At 38.3% G+C, this 12,634-nt stretch overlaps 1 protein-coding gene across 2 annotated transcripts in view; it reads right to left on the bottom strand.

Annotated features, from left to right (window-relative positions):
• Positions 1–12,634, bottom strand: part of IMPG1 (interphotoreceptor matrix proteoglycan 1) — a 146,914-nt gene that overhangs the window by 31,385 nt on the left and 102,895 nt on the right. The window lies entirely within an intron of this gene.

Below are 12,634 nucleotides of genomic sequence, written 5' to 3'. Positions count from 1 at the left end.
GCACAAACTAGGTCATGAATTGGGGCCAAATTGCAGCTGGCATTGGAACAGATTTATATCCCTCATCCCCGTATGGAACTCCGAGACAACTAGGTATGCAGTTTCGGCCCATGAATTTTATTCACTTTCCAGTAATGCAAGTCTGCATTTTATGAAATTGGATTTTTTTTTGGTTATAATAATGATGTTTTGGTACTTTTACCACTTAAAATTTAAATTATGCTTTTCCAAAATTGGGTAATCTAATTGACTTGCTTGTCAATTTGCAAAATGGTACTAGGAATATAAAGGTATGGGTGAACATATAATTTGAATGTTATGTTGACCATACAACTTGCTAAATGTTTATTAGTATTTATAAAACCTTTCAACGAGATGAGTGTGGTAGTAGACGTCAGTAATTTTAGCTAGTCAGGTGGCTGAAGTCCGAGAACTTGGGAGGCAGAGGTTGCAATGAGCCAAGATCATGCCACTGCATTCCAGCCTGGGCGACAGAGTAAGACTCTGTCTCTAAACAATAATACTAATACTAATACTAATAAAATAAAAAACCTTTGCCACGGTTACATTATTATACTCTGACAATTTCTCCTACCACTTTGCATTGCTATCTTGGGTAAATACACCTTGAACTACTAAAGTCTACCCCTTTTTGGTACAAAATTAAAATCAGTAAGTATTTCTAAACTAAGAAAATGGTGGCAACTTTCAGATAAACAGATTGGTGAATTATTAAAACCTTCCAATAAACCTAAATCCAGAGCCACTGATGGTATTTAAGGCATTAAATGAACAAAACAGGAAGCTTTTTGTGATTTTTTTCAGTGGCCTTTTGGTGAATATGTGGGAAAGCTCTGTTGAAATCCAAATGCTAAGCATGATAAATGGACTGTCTGGATGCAGATATAATCTTTGGACTCTCAGTCAGCTAATTTGCTACACTGAAATTACCAAAACTGAAACTCCAAGTGATAAACAGCTCTGAAAGTTGGAATCATATTAGTTTTATTACTTTCTTAGAATAAAACTTGTCTGTTGGTGAGTTTTGCCAGGTATCAGAGAAGCCTCCTTTTTTCTCTCACCTGAAGAGGGTACCTACGTGTGTCTACTCATAATTCACTCAATTATGAGGAATAATATTTCCCAATATCTAAGATCTCTCTGGAGATATAAAGTTTTGTTAAAATCTCCATTGCTGTGGGTCGAATGTTTGTGTCTCTGCAAAACTCGTATGTTTGGGCTCTAATCCCCAATGTGATGATATTTGGACATGGGTCTTTGGGAGGTAATTAGGTCATGAGGGTGGAGTCCTCATGAATAAAATTAGTGCTTTTTTTTTTTTTTTTTTGAGACGGAGTTTCGCTCTTGTTACCCAGGCTGGAGTGCAATGGCGCGATCTCGGCTCACCGCAACCTCCGCCTCCTGGGTTCAGGCAATTCTCCTGCCTCAGCCTCCTGAGTAGCTGGGATTACAGGCACGCGCCACCATGCCCAGCTAATTTTTTGTATTTTTAGTAGAGACGGGGTTTCACCATGTTGACCAGGATGGTCTCGATCTCTTGACCTCGTGATCCACCCGCCTCGGCCTCCCAAAGTGCTGGGATTACAGGCTTGAGCCACCGCGCCCGGCCAAAATTAGTGCTTTTGTAAGAAGAGACTCAAGAGTGATGATCTCTCTTTCTGCCATGGGAGGATATAGCAAGAAAGCAACCAACTCCAAACCAGAAGGAGAGCCCTTGTCAGTAATAGCACCTTCATCCTGTATTTCCTGGCCAGGAGAACTGTGAGAAATAAATTTCTGTTGTTTAAGACAACCAGTCTATGATATTTCATTACGGCAGTCTGAGTTGACTAAGATATCCATGGACAGATGTAGGATGATAAATTGAAAGGCCTCAAGTGCTATCCCTGATTTGATTTGACATTTTTTGTGCCGTGGGAAATGCATTTGATTCTGTGTTCCTATGACGTGATCTCTGCTCCTGCAGGTGATAAGATTTGCCAGGAAGCACAATGATAGATGGCTTCACTTTGCTCCTTTGCCAGCATTTTATTACTCACACCTTTCTTACTACATAGACTTTAACCTGCTTAAAATAGGCTGCTGCATTATGTCATCAATCAACAAAAATTCTGACCATTTCCCTTTGTGACTTTTTTTTAATACTCTCAGTACTGGGATACATGTGCAGAATGTGCAGGTTTGTTACATAGGCCTATGCATGCCATGGTGATTTGCTGCACCTATCAACTGGTCATCTACATTAGGCATTTCTCCTAATGCCATCCCTCCCCTAGCCATTCAACCCCACAACAGGCCTTGGTGTGTGGTGTTTCCCTCCATGTATCCATGTGTTCTCATTGTTCAATACCCACTTAATGAGTGAGAACATGTGGTGTTTGGTTTTCTGTTTCTGTGTTAGTTTGCTGAGAATGGTGGTTTCCAGCTTCATCCATGTCCTTGCAAAGGACATGAACTTATCCTTTTTTATGGCTGCATAGTTTTCCATGGTGTATGTGTGCCACCTTTTATTTATCCAGTCTATCATTGATGGGCATTTGGATTGGTTCCAAGTCTTTGCTATTGTGAATAGTGCTGCAATAAACATACATGTCCATGTGTCTTTATAGCAGAATGACTTATAATCCTTTGGGTATATAACCAGTAATGGGATTGCTGGGTCAAATGGTATTTCTGGTTCTAGATCCTTGAGGAATTGCCACACTGTCTTCCACAATGGTTGAAGTAATTTACACTTCCACCAACAGTGTAAAAGCATTCCTATTTCTCCATAGCCTCTCCAGCACCTGTTTTTTCCTCACTTTTTAATCATTGCCATTCTAACTGGTGTGAGATGCTATCTCAGTGTGGTTTTGATTTGCATTTCTCTAATGACCAGTGATGATGAGCCTTTTTTCATGTTTTTTGGCCACATAAATGTCTTCTTTTGAGAAGTATCTGTTCATATCCTTTGCCCATTTTTTGATGGGGTTGTTTTTTTCTTGTAAATTTAAGTTCCTTGTAGATTCTGTATATTAGCCCTTTGTCAGATGGATAGATGGCAAACTTTTTCTCCCATTCAGTAGGTTGCCTTTTCACTCTGATTATAGTTTCTTTTGCTGTGCAGAAGCTCTTTGTTTTAATTAGATACCATTTGTCAATTTTGGCTTTTGTTACCATTGCTTTTGGTGTTTTAGTGAAGAAGTCTTTGCCCATCCTGCCTATGGCCTGCCTAGGTTTTCTTCTAGAGTTTTTATGGCTTTAGGTCTTACATTTAAGTCTTTAATCCATCTCGAGTTAATTTTTATTTAAGGTGTAAGGATGGGGTCAAGTTTCAGTTTTCTGCATATGGCAAGCCACTTTCCCAACACCACTTATTAAATAGAGAATTGTTTCCCCATTGCTTTTTTTTCAGTCAGGTTTGTCAAAGATCAGATGGTTGTAGATGTGTGGTCTTATTTCTGAGGCCTCTGTTCTGTTCCATTGGTCTATATATCTGTTTTGGTACCATTACCATGACGCTTTGGTTACTGTAGCCTTGTAGTGTAGTTTGAAGTCAAGTAGGATGACGCCTCCAGCTTTTTTTTTGGCTTAAGATTGTCTTTGCTATATGGGCATTTTGGTTCCATATGAAATTTAAAAAAGTTTTTTCTAAATCTGTGAAGAAAGTCAATGGTAGCTTGATGGGGATAGGATTGAATCTGTAAGCTACTTTGGGCAGAATGGCCATTTTCATGATATTCATTCTTCTTAACCATGAGCATGGAATGGTTTTCCATTTGTTTGTGTCCTCTCTTATTTCCTTGAGCAGCGATTTGTAGTTCTCCTTGAAGATGTCCTTGACATCCCTTGTCAGTTGTATTCCTAGGTATTTTATTCTCTTTGTAACATTTGTGAATGGGAATTCACTCATGAATTGGCTCTCCATTTGCCTATTATAGGTGTATAGGAATGCTTGTGATTTTTGCACATTGATTTTGTATCCTGAGTTTTGCTGAAGTTGCTTATTAGCTTAAAGAGATTTTGGGCTGAGATGATGGGGTTTTCTAATTACACAATCATGTCATCTGCAAACAGAGACAATTTGACTTCCTCTCTTCCTCTTTGAATACCTTTTATTTCTTTCTCTTGTCTGATTGCAGTGGCCAGAACTTCCAATATTATGTTGAACAGGAGTGATGAGAGAGGGCAACCTTTTCTTGAGCTGGTTTTCAGAGGGAATGCTTCCAGCTTTTGCCCATTCAGTATGATACCGGCTGTGGATTTGTCCTAAATGGCTCTTATTATTTGGAGATACTTTCCATCAGTGCCTAGGTTATTGAGAGTTTTTAGCATGAAGGGTGTTGAATTTTATCAAAGGCCTTTTTTTTGCATCTTTTGAGATAATCATGGTGTTTGTCATTGGTTCTGTTTATGTGATGGATTATGTTTATTGATTTGCATATGTTGAACCAGACTTGCATCCTAGTGATGAAGCTGACTTGGTGGTGGTGAATAAATGTTTTGATGTGCTGCTAGATTTCATTTGCCAGTATTTTATTGAGGAGTTTTGCATCTATTTTCATCATGGATATTGGCCTGAAATTTTCTTTTTTGGTTGTGTCTCTGCCAGATTTTGGTATCAGGATGATGCTGACCTCATAAAATGAGTAAGGGAGGAGTTCCTCTTTACCTATTGTTTGGAATAGTTTCAGAAAGAATGGTACCATCTCTTCTTTGTACCTCTGGTAGAATTCAGCTGTGAATCTGTCTGAGCCTCAGCTTTTTTTTTTTTTTTTTTTTTTTTGGTTTGTAGGCTATTAATTACTGCTTAAGTTTCAGAACTTGTTATTGGTGTATTCAGGGATTTGACTTCCTCCTGGTTTAGTCTTAAGAGGGTGTAAGTGTCCAGGAATTTATCCATTTCTTCTAGATTTTCTAGTTCATTTGCATAGTTGTTTATGGTGTTCTCTGATGGTAGTTTGTATTTCTGTAGGATCAGTGGTGATATTCCCTTTATCATTTTTTATTGTGTCTATTTGATTCTTCTCTCTTTTCTTCTTTATTAGTCTGGCTAGTGGTCTATCTATTTTGTTAATCTTTAAAAAAAAAAAAACCAGCTCCTGGATTCACTGATTTTTTGAAGGGTCTTTTGTGTCTCTATCTCCTTCAGTTCTGCTCTGATCTTAGTTATTTCTTGACTTCTGCTAGCTTTTGAATTTGTGTGCTTTTGCTTCTGTAGTTCTTTTAATTGCGATGTTATGGTGTTGATTTTAGATCATTCCCACTTTCTCCTATGGGCATTTAATGCGATGCATTTCCCTCTAAACACTGCTTTAGCTGCGTCCCAGAAATTCTGGTATGTTGTGTCTTTGTTTTCATTGGTTTCAAAGACTTGTTTATGTCTGTCTTAATTTCACTATTTACCCTGTAGTCAATCAGGAGCAAGTTGTTCTGTTTCCATGTAGTTGTGTGGTTTTGAGTGAGTTTCTTAATCTTGAGTTCTAATTTGATTGCACTGTGGTCTGAGAGACTGTTTGTTATGATTTCCATTCTTTTGTGTTTGCTGACCAGTGTTTTACTTCCAGTTATGTGGTCAATTTTAGAACAAATGTGATGTGGTGCTGAGAAGGATGTGTATTCTGTTGATTTAGGGTGGAGAGTTCTGTAGATGTCTATTAGGTCTGCTTGGTCCAAAGCTGAGTTCAAGTCTGGATATCCTTGTTAATTTTCTGTCTTGTTGACCTGTCTAATATTGACAGTGGGGTGTTAAAGTCTCTCACTATTATTGTGTGGGAGTCTATGTCTCTTTGTAGGTCCCTAAGAACTTGCTGTATGAATCTGGGTGCTCCTGTACTGGGTGCATATGTATTTAGAATAATTAGCTCTTCTTGTTGCCTTGATCCCTTTACCACTATGTAATGCCCTTCTTTGTCTTTTGGATCTTGGTTGGTTTAAAGTGTGTTTTATCAGAGACTAGGATTGCAACCCCTGCTTTTTTTTTTTTTTTTTTGCTTTCTGTTGCTTGGTAAATATTCCTTTAATTTTGAGCCTATGTGTGTCTTCGCATGTGAGATGGATCTCCTGAATACAGCACATCAATGGGGTTTGACTCTTTATCCAATTTGCCAGTCTGTGTCTTTTAATTGGGGTACATAGCCCATTTACATTTGAGGTTGACATTGTTATGTGTGAATTTGATCCTGTCATTATGATGATAGCTGGTTATTTTGCCCATTAGTTGATGCAGTTTCTTCATAGGGTTGATGGTCTTTACAATTTGTTATGTTTTTGCAATGGCTGGTGCAGTTTTTCCCTTCCATATTTAGTGTTTCCTTCAGGAGCTCTGGTAAGGCAGGCTTGTTGGTGACAAAATCTCTCAGCATTTGCTTGTCTGTAAAGGATTTTATTTCTCATTCACTTATGAAGCTTAGTTTGGCTGTATATGAAATTCTGGGTTGAAAATTCTTTTCCTTAAGAATGTTCAATTTGGCCCCACTCTCTTCTGGCTTGTAGGGTTTCTGCTGAGAGATCCACTGTTAGTCTGATGGCCTTCCCTTTGTGAGTGTCCCAACCTTTCTCTCTGGCTGCCTTAACATTTTTTTCTTCATTTCAACCTTGGTGAATCTGATGATTACGTGTCTTGGAGTTGCTCTTCTCGAGGAGTATCTTTGTGGTGTTCTCTATATTTTCTGAATTTGAACATTGACCTGTCTTGCCAGGCTGGGGAAGTTCTTTTGGATAATATCCTGAAGAGTATCTTCTAACTTGGTTCCATTCTCCCTGTCACTTTCAGGTATACCAGTCAAATTTAGGTTTGGACTTTTCACATATTTCCATATTTCTTGGAGTTTTCATTCATTCCTTTTCATTCTTTTTTCTCTAATCTTATCGTTATGCTTTATTTCATCAAGTTGATCTTCAATCTCTGATATCCTTTCTTCTGCTTGATAGATTTGGCTATTAAAACTTGTGTATACTTCACGAAGTTCTCGTACTGTGTTTTTCAGCTCCATCAGGTCATTTATGGTCAACAAACCCACCCTGCTTTGGCTGGCCCTCCATGAGCTGTACCTACTGTCTAACCATTCCCATTGAGATGAGCCGACTACCTCAGTTAGTAATGCAGAAATCACCCGCCTTCTGTGTTGATCTTGTTGGGAACCGTTCCTATTTGGCCATCTTGCCAGCCAATAAAAAAAGATGTTTTTTGTGACATCTTAATATTAATCCCTCACATTTACAATAAACCTAACCAAGTTATTTTATTATGGAACAGTTTGCTACTTAAATATAGGGTTGCTTGATAAAATACAGGATGCTCACTGGAGCATACTTTTACTAAAAAAATAAAATTTTTTATCTGAAATTCAAATTTAGTTGGACATCTTGTATTTTTCTTTGCTAAGACCATGATTTAAAAGACTTCTACTCTTTTTAACATGCTTTTAAAAGACTCCTACTCTTTCTGAGATTGAAGCTCCTAAGGCTATAATCAATTCCTTTTGAAAAAATATCCAAACCTTATTACTATTAATAAGCATATTTTAAATAATCATGTTTTCATCTAATTCATATGAAAATAATTAGAGTAGTGATACAGACCACTCTAACATTTTATTTTTGCCCTACAATAGGAAAGTCAAACACTAAAATCCAAGGCCATTCATCTCACTCTGAACTATGCAAAATGAAAAGATTCAAAATAACTGCTATGCTAGAGTGTGTATGCGCATCTCTGAAGGTGGGGAGTGTGTTTATGTCTATGTGTACATGGCAGGAGCAATATTTCTAAGTCCAGCTGCCAGATGTAGAGTAAGTAGCTATTGTGGTCACTTTCTAGGTAGGAGGTCTGTCCAAAGGCAAGGCCACAAATGATATGGTCCACCCCAAAGTAGATGAATTCAGGTCCAAAGTGAAGTAAGTGGGTGGCAGACACCAGAGGCCCCATCAGTAGCTAGGAGAGGACAAAGCAGAAGATGAACAGTGTGTGAGGAGTAAGTACATATGAAAGGCTATTTAACATGCTGCTAGAAAGGGTCAAATATATACGCTGAACATCATCAAGCATTAAGAGGTTGCTTATTCATGTCAAAAACTCTCAAAAGAAGAGCTTCGATTAACTCCTTTGTATCTTCAAGGGGCATGACCAGCAAGTTCTTAATTTTATATCAAACAAATTCATTCTTATTTATAACAAGAAGAAAGTTATTATCTTCCTTTTTGGAACATTGTAGAGATAGAAAATGTTAATTATCCATTCATTCAACAATAGACATTGATAGCCTAGTATGTGCCAGGCATTATTCCAGGTGCTAAAATATATACATGAACAAAGATAAAATTTCTGGCCCCAAAGAGCTTACTGTCTAGTGGAGGAAGACAAAAAATAAAAAACAAAACAAAGCAAAAAACAAAGAAAATTACATAGAACTCCAGGTAGTGATAAGTGCTTTGGAAATAAAGCAGAAAAGGGGATGAAAGTACATGGTTTCCAGTTTTATATAGAGTTGCATTGAGAATATAATATTTGAGAATAGACTGGAAGGAGATGGGTTAGCCATGCAGCAAATGCAAATGAGAGTGCCAAAAGAAGCAGGGTACCTGTCATGCTCAGGGAGCAGGTAGCTGGGAGAAGAGTATGGCCACAGTGGAATTCTACACTATCAATCAAGTGTCACAGTGGCTAAAGGCGTTTTCAAACACACAGTCTTAGAACTTTTTCCCAGGCACCTCTTCTCAGAGTGTGTTTACCTAAAATGAGGTAGTAAACTAAGAAAGAGAAAGAAACAGTATACTGAAAAGTTCAGGGAAAAGCAAATCTCCAGAAAGATGGTAAAGGGGGCCTTTCAAATACACAGTTACCCATGTGTAAAAGGCAACCAGTTAAAACTGGATGCATCTCAAGAGACAGGTACATTGAATGTGTCTTTTACCAAGCCCTCTGCAACTGGGTGCATTTTAAAAATAAAATATTTCTTTGCCTTTTTTTTTTTTTTTTTTTGAGATAGGTTCTCACTCTGTCACCCAGGCTGGAGTGCAGTGGCATGATCATGGCTCACTGAAGCCCCAAACTCCCTGGCGCAAGCCATCCTTCCACCTCATCTTCATGAGTACCTGGGACCACATGCATGTGTCACCTCACCTGGTTACTTTTTTTTTTTTTTTTTTTTTTGTAGAGATTGGAGTCTCCCAATGTTACCCAGGCTGGTCTCAAACTCCTGGGCTCAAGTGATCCTCCTGCCTCAGCCTCCCAAAGTGTTGGGATGCATCAACCATCATGCCCAGCAACAATTTATTTTCCAGCTTCGTTAAGGCATAATTGACAAATAAAAGGTGTGTACCAATTTTTTTAACCTGACAAAACCCTACTGGAGGAAATGCTCCACAGAACAAGAGAGTAAACCAGAGGGAGAAGGGATCAAGGAATCCAAACTGGGAGAAAGGCCAAGGAAAATCCAAGAATGATAGCAAAGGGAAGACCCAGATGACAGCATCCAAAAGTCCTAGAGAGCAGCAGTCCAGAGAGAAAGAGGTGGTATACTAAAATTGCAATGGAAAGTCTGAGAAGAATTAGTAATAAGTACAAAGAAAACTAAGTAGCTTTAAAAAAAAAATCCGCCTGGTGTGGTAGATCACGCCTGTAATCCCAACACTTTGGGAGGCTGAGGCAGGTGAATCATTTGAGGTTAGGAGTTTGAGACCAGCCTGGTCAATGTGGTGAAACTCCATCTGTACTTAAACATACAAAAATTAGCTGGGTGTGGTGGTGCATGCCTATACTCACTGCTACTTGAGAGGCTGAAGCAGGAGAATCACTTGAACCTGGGAGGTGGAGTCTGCAGCGAGCCAAGATGGCCCTACTGCACTCCAGCCTGGGTGACAGCAAGACTCTATCTCAAAAACAAACAAACAAACAAACAAACAAAAAGCATTAACTCCAGGAAAATAGAAAGGAAACACAGCAGATAGATCAGCTGTGAATATTTACTATAAATACTAAATGCTAATTTAATATATAATATCAGCATATTAAGAAGGTTGAAGGGAGAAAGAGGGGATGGTACTGTTAAGAAACGTAAATCTTTACCTACAATAACAGAAAGTCAATAAATGATACATGAAATGATGATGTAAAAATGCGTATTAAAAAATGTGGGGAAAAGTAAATGCCAGACAAAACAGCTGAGTTAAAAGCGACTGTTTTTGGTGAGTGTGACTGCGCAGTGAAGAGGTGTGAGAGTAAAATGCTGCATTTGTCAGAACACTTCAATATGATTTGACTCTAAAAACTTAAACTTTTTATTTTGAGATAATTGTAGATTCAATTGCAGTTACTAGATAGAATACAAGGAGTGATATCCATAAAAATTGCAGAGTTAAAAGCTCCAAAAGTCTGTCCTTTCAACAAAAAGCTGGTGAAAAGTGTCAGAATTGACTTTTTCAGAACTCTGGAAACCAACCAAAGGCTTGCAGCAAATAAGGGAATGCTTAATTAAGAACAACAGCTGAATCTCAGTAAGAACAGTGAACTTCGTGGCATTTTTAACTTACCCTGTTCTTATCCCCCAGTCCCCAGCTCAGTGGTAGCTTTGAAAATAACAGCCCTCATTTCCAGTACCAGTACCCCAGGGAGCAGAATAGACCTCATTGACTAGGAGTTTTAATTATTTGTTTCAACCCAATTCCCTGGAATAGGAACGCAAAAGGCTTGCCTTTATCTTTCCTAACTAGGAACTCTCCGGATGCTAAAATTGTTACCTGGGGAGAGTTTGTCAAAAACACCCAGGCAAATGCACTAACTGCTACAGGGTGAGCCAATGAATAACAGCTGGGCACACAATAGATTAACCAAAAACTTGGGAGGAAAGGTTGAGGAATTAGATGCTTTGGGGAAAAGCACTTTCAAAAACTCTGACATATTTTTGGGAATCTAGAGGGCCACTTTAATGTCCAGGGCTGTATGCATGCTCAGTAAGGACCTGAGAATGCATATCTGGGCATTAAACTCTCCTCTCTGTCTGACCGTCAGACTTCTGCAGAAGCAAGAAGAGAAGGCTAATGGGGGAGTGGCTGCTTTCTGGTTATGGTGTTTCTTTTGGGGATGATGAAAGATTTCTGGAATTAGATAGTGCTGAGGGGCTTTATAACATTGTAAATATACTAGAAACCACTGAATAGTCTACTTAAAGTGTTTAAAATGATGAATTTTATGTTATGTGAATTTTATCTCCATAAAGAAAAAATAGGCCGGGCACAGTGGCTCATACCTGTAATCCCAGCACTTTTTGGGAGGTCAAGGCAGGTGGATCACAAGGTCAGGAGTTTCAGACCAGCCTGGCTAAGATGGTGAAAGCCCATCTCTACTAAAAATACAAAAATTAGCCATGTGTGGTAGTGGAAGCCTGTAATCCCAGCTACTCAGGAGGCTGAGGCACAAGAATTGCTTGAACCTCGGAGGTGGAGGTTGCACTGAGCCAAGATGGCGCCACTGTATTCCAGCCTGGGTGACCATGAGACTCTTATAAAAAAAAAAAAAAAGAAATAATTTAAAAAGAAAGAAAAAATAATATAGAGAGATCTTGTATACTCATTACCCCTAATAACATCTTACAAAACTATAGCATAATATCAAACAATGTTGGCATTGATGATCTAGAGACAATTCCCATCATCACAAGGATTCCCTCCTGTTGCTCTTTTACAGTCACCTCCACTTTCCCACCCACATCCTTTGCAACATCGGGCAACCACTAATACGTTTTCTATTTCTATAATTTTTGTCATTTCAAGGATGTTGTATAAATGGTAAAATGGAGTATTTAAGTTTTGGGGATTGGCTTTTCTTACTCAGTATAACTGGAGATTCATTCAAATTGTGTGTATCAATAATTTTTTTTAAATTGCTGAGTAGTATTACATTATATAGATGTACCACAGATGGTTTAACCATTTTCCCTTGAAGGACATCTGGGTTGTTTCTAGTTTTTGGTTATTATAAATAAAGCTGCTATAAATATGCATGCACAGGTTTTTATGTGAGCATAAGTTTTCTTTCTCTATCATAAATGCTCAGGAGTGAAATAGCTTGCATGGTAGTTGTATTTTTAATTTTTGGATAAATTGTCAAGCTATTTTACAGAGAGGCTATACTATTTTACATTTCCACCACCAGCAATGTATAAGTGACCTAGATCCAAATGCATTCTCCAGCATTTGGTGGTGTTACATTTTTTTTTTTTTTAATTTTAGCTATTCTGATCAGTGTGAATGGTATCTTATTGCAGTTTTAACTTGCACTTCTCTAATAAACAACAATCTGAATGTCTTTTTATGTGCTTATATACTGTCTGTGCATCCTATGATGTAGTTGAGCCCTCAGGAGCTATGGAACCCATGAACCCTTTCTGAAACAATTGCCTGCTGGTATATTCTAGCCAACCAAAAGACAAATTAAACAGAACTCAGGAATGGAGACACTGTGGGCTAGAAGGTTTGAGGGTGAAATCTACATGTAATTAAATATGAAAATCTGTTCAAGAAGCTGTGGGAGTTGTAGAAGCAATTCTAAATTTGTAAACCTTGGCAATGGTAAAATACTCACTTAATTACCAAAACTTGGCATGTGGGGGAGTGAAGATGGACAGACTATCAG

Source organism: Saimiri boliviensis, chromosome 4, assembly GCF_048565385.1.
Source record: "Saimiri boliviensis isolate mSaiBol1 chromosome 4, mSaiBol1.pri, whole genome shotgun sequence".
In the NCBI taxonomy this organism is placed as follows: Eukaryota; Metazoa; Chordata; class Mammalia; order Primates; family Cebidae; genus Saimiri; species Saimiri boliviensis.
This window is presented reverse-complemented; position numbering and strand designations above follow the sequence as displayed.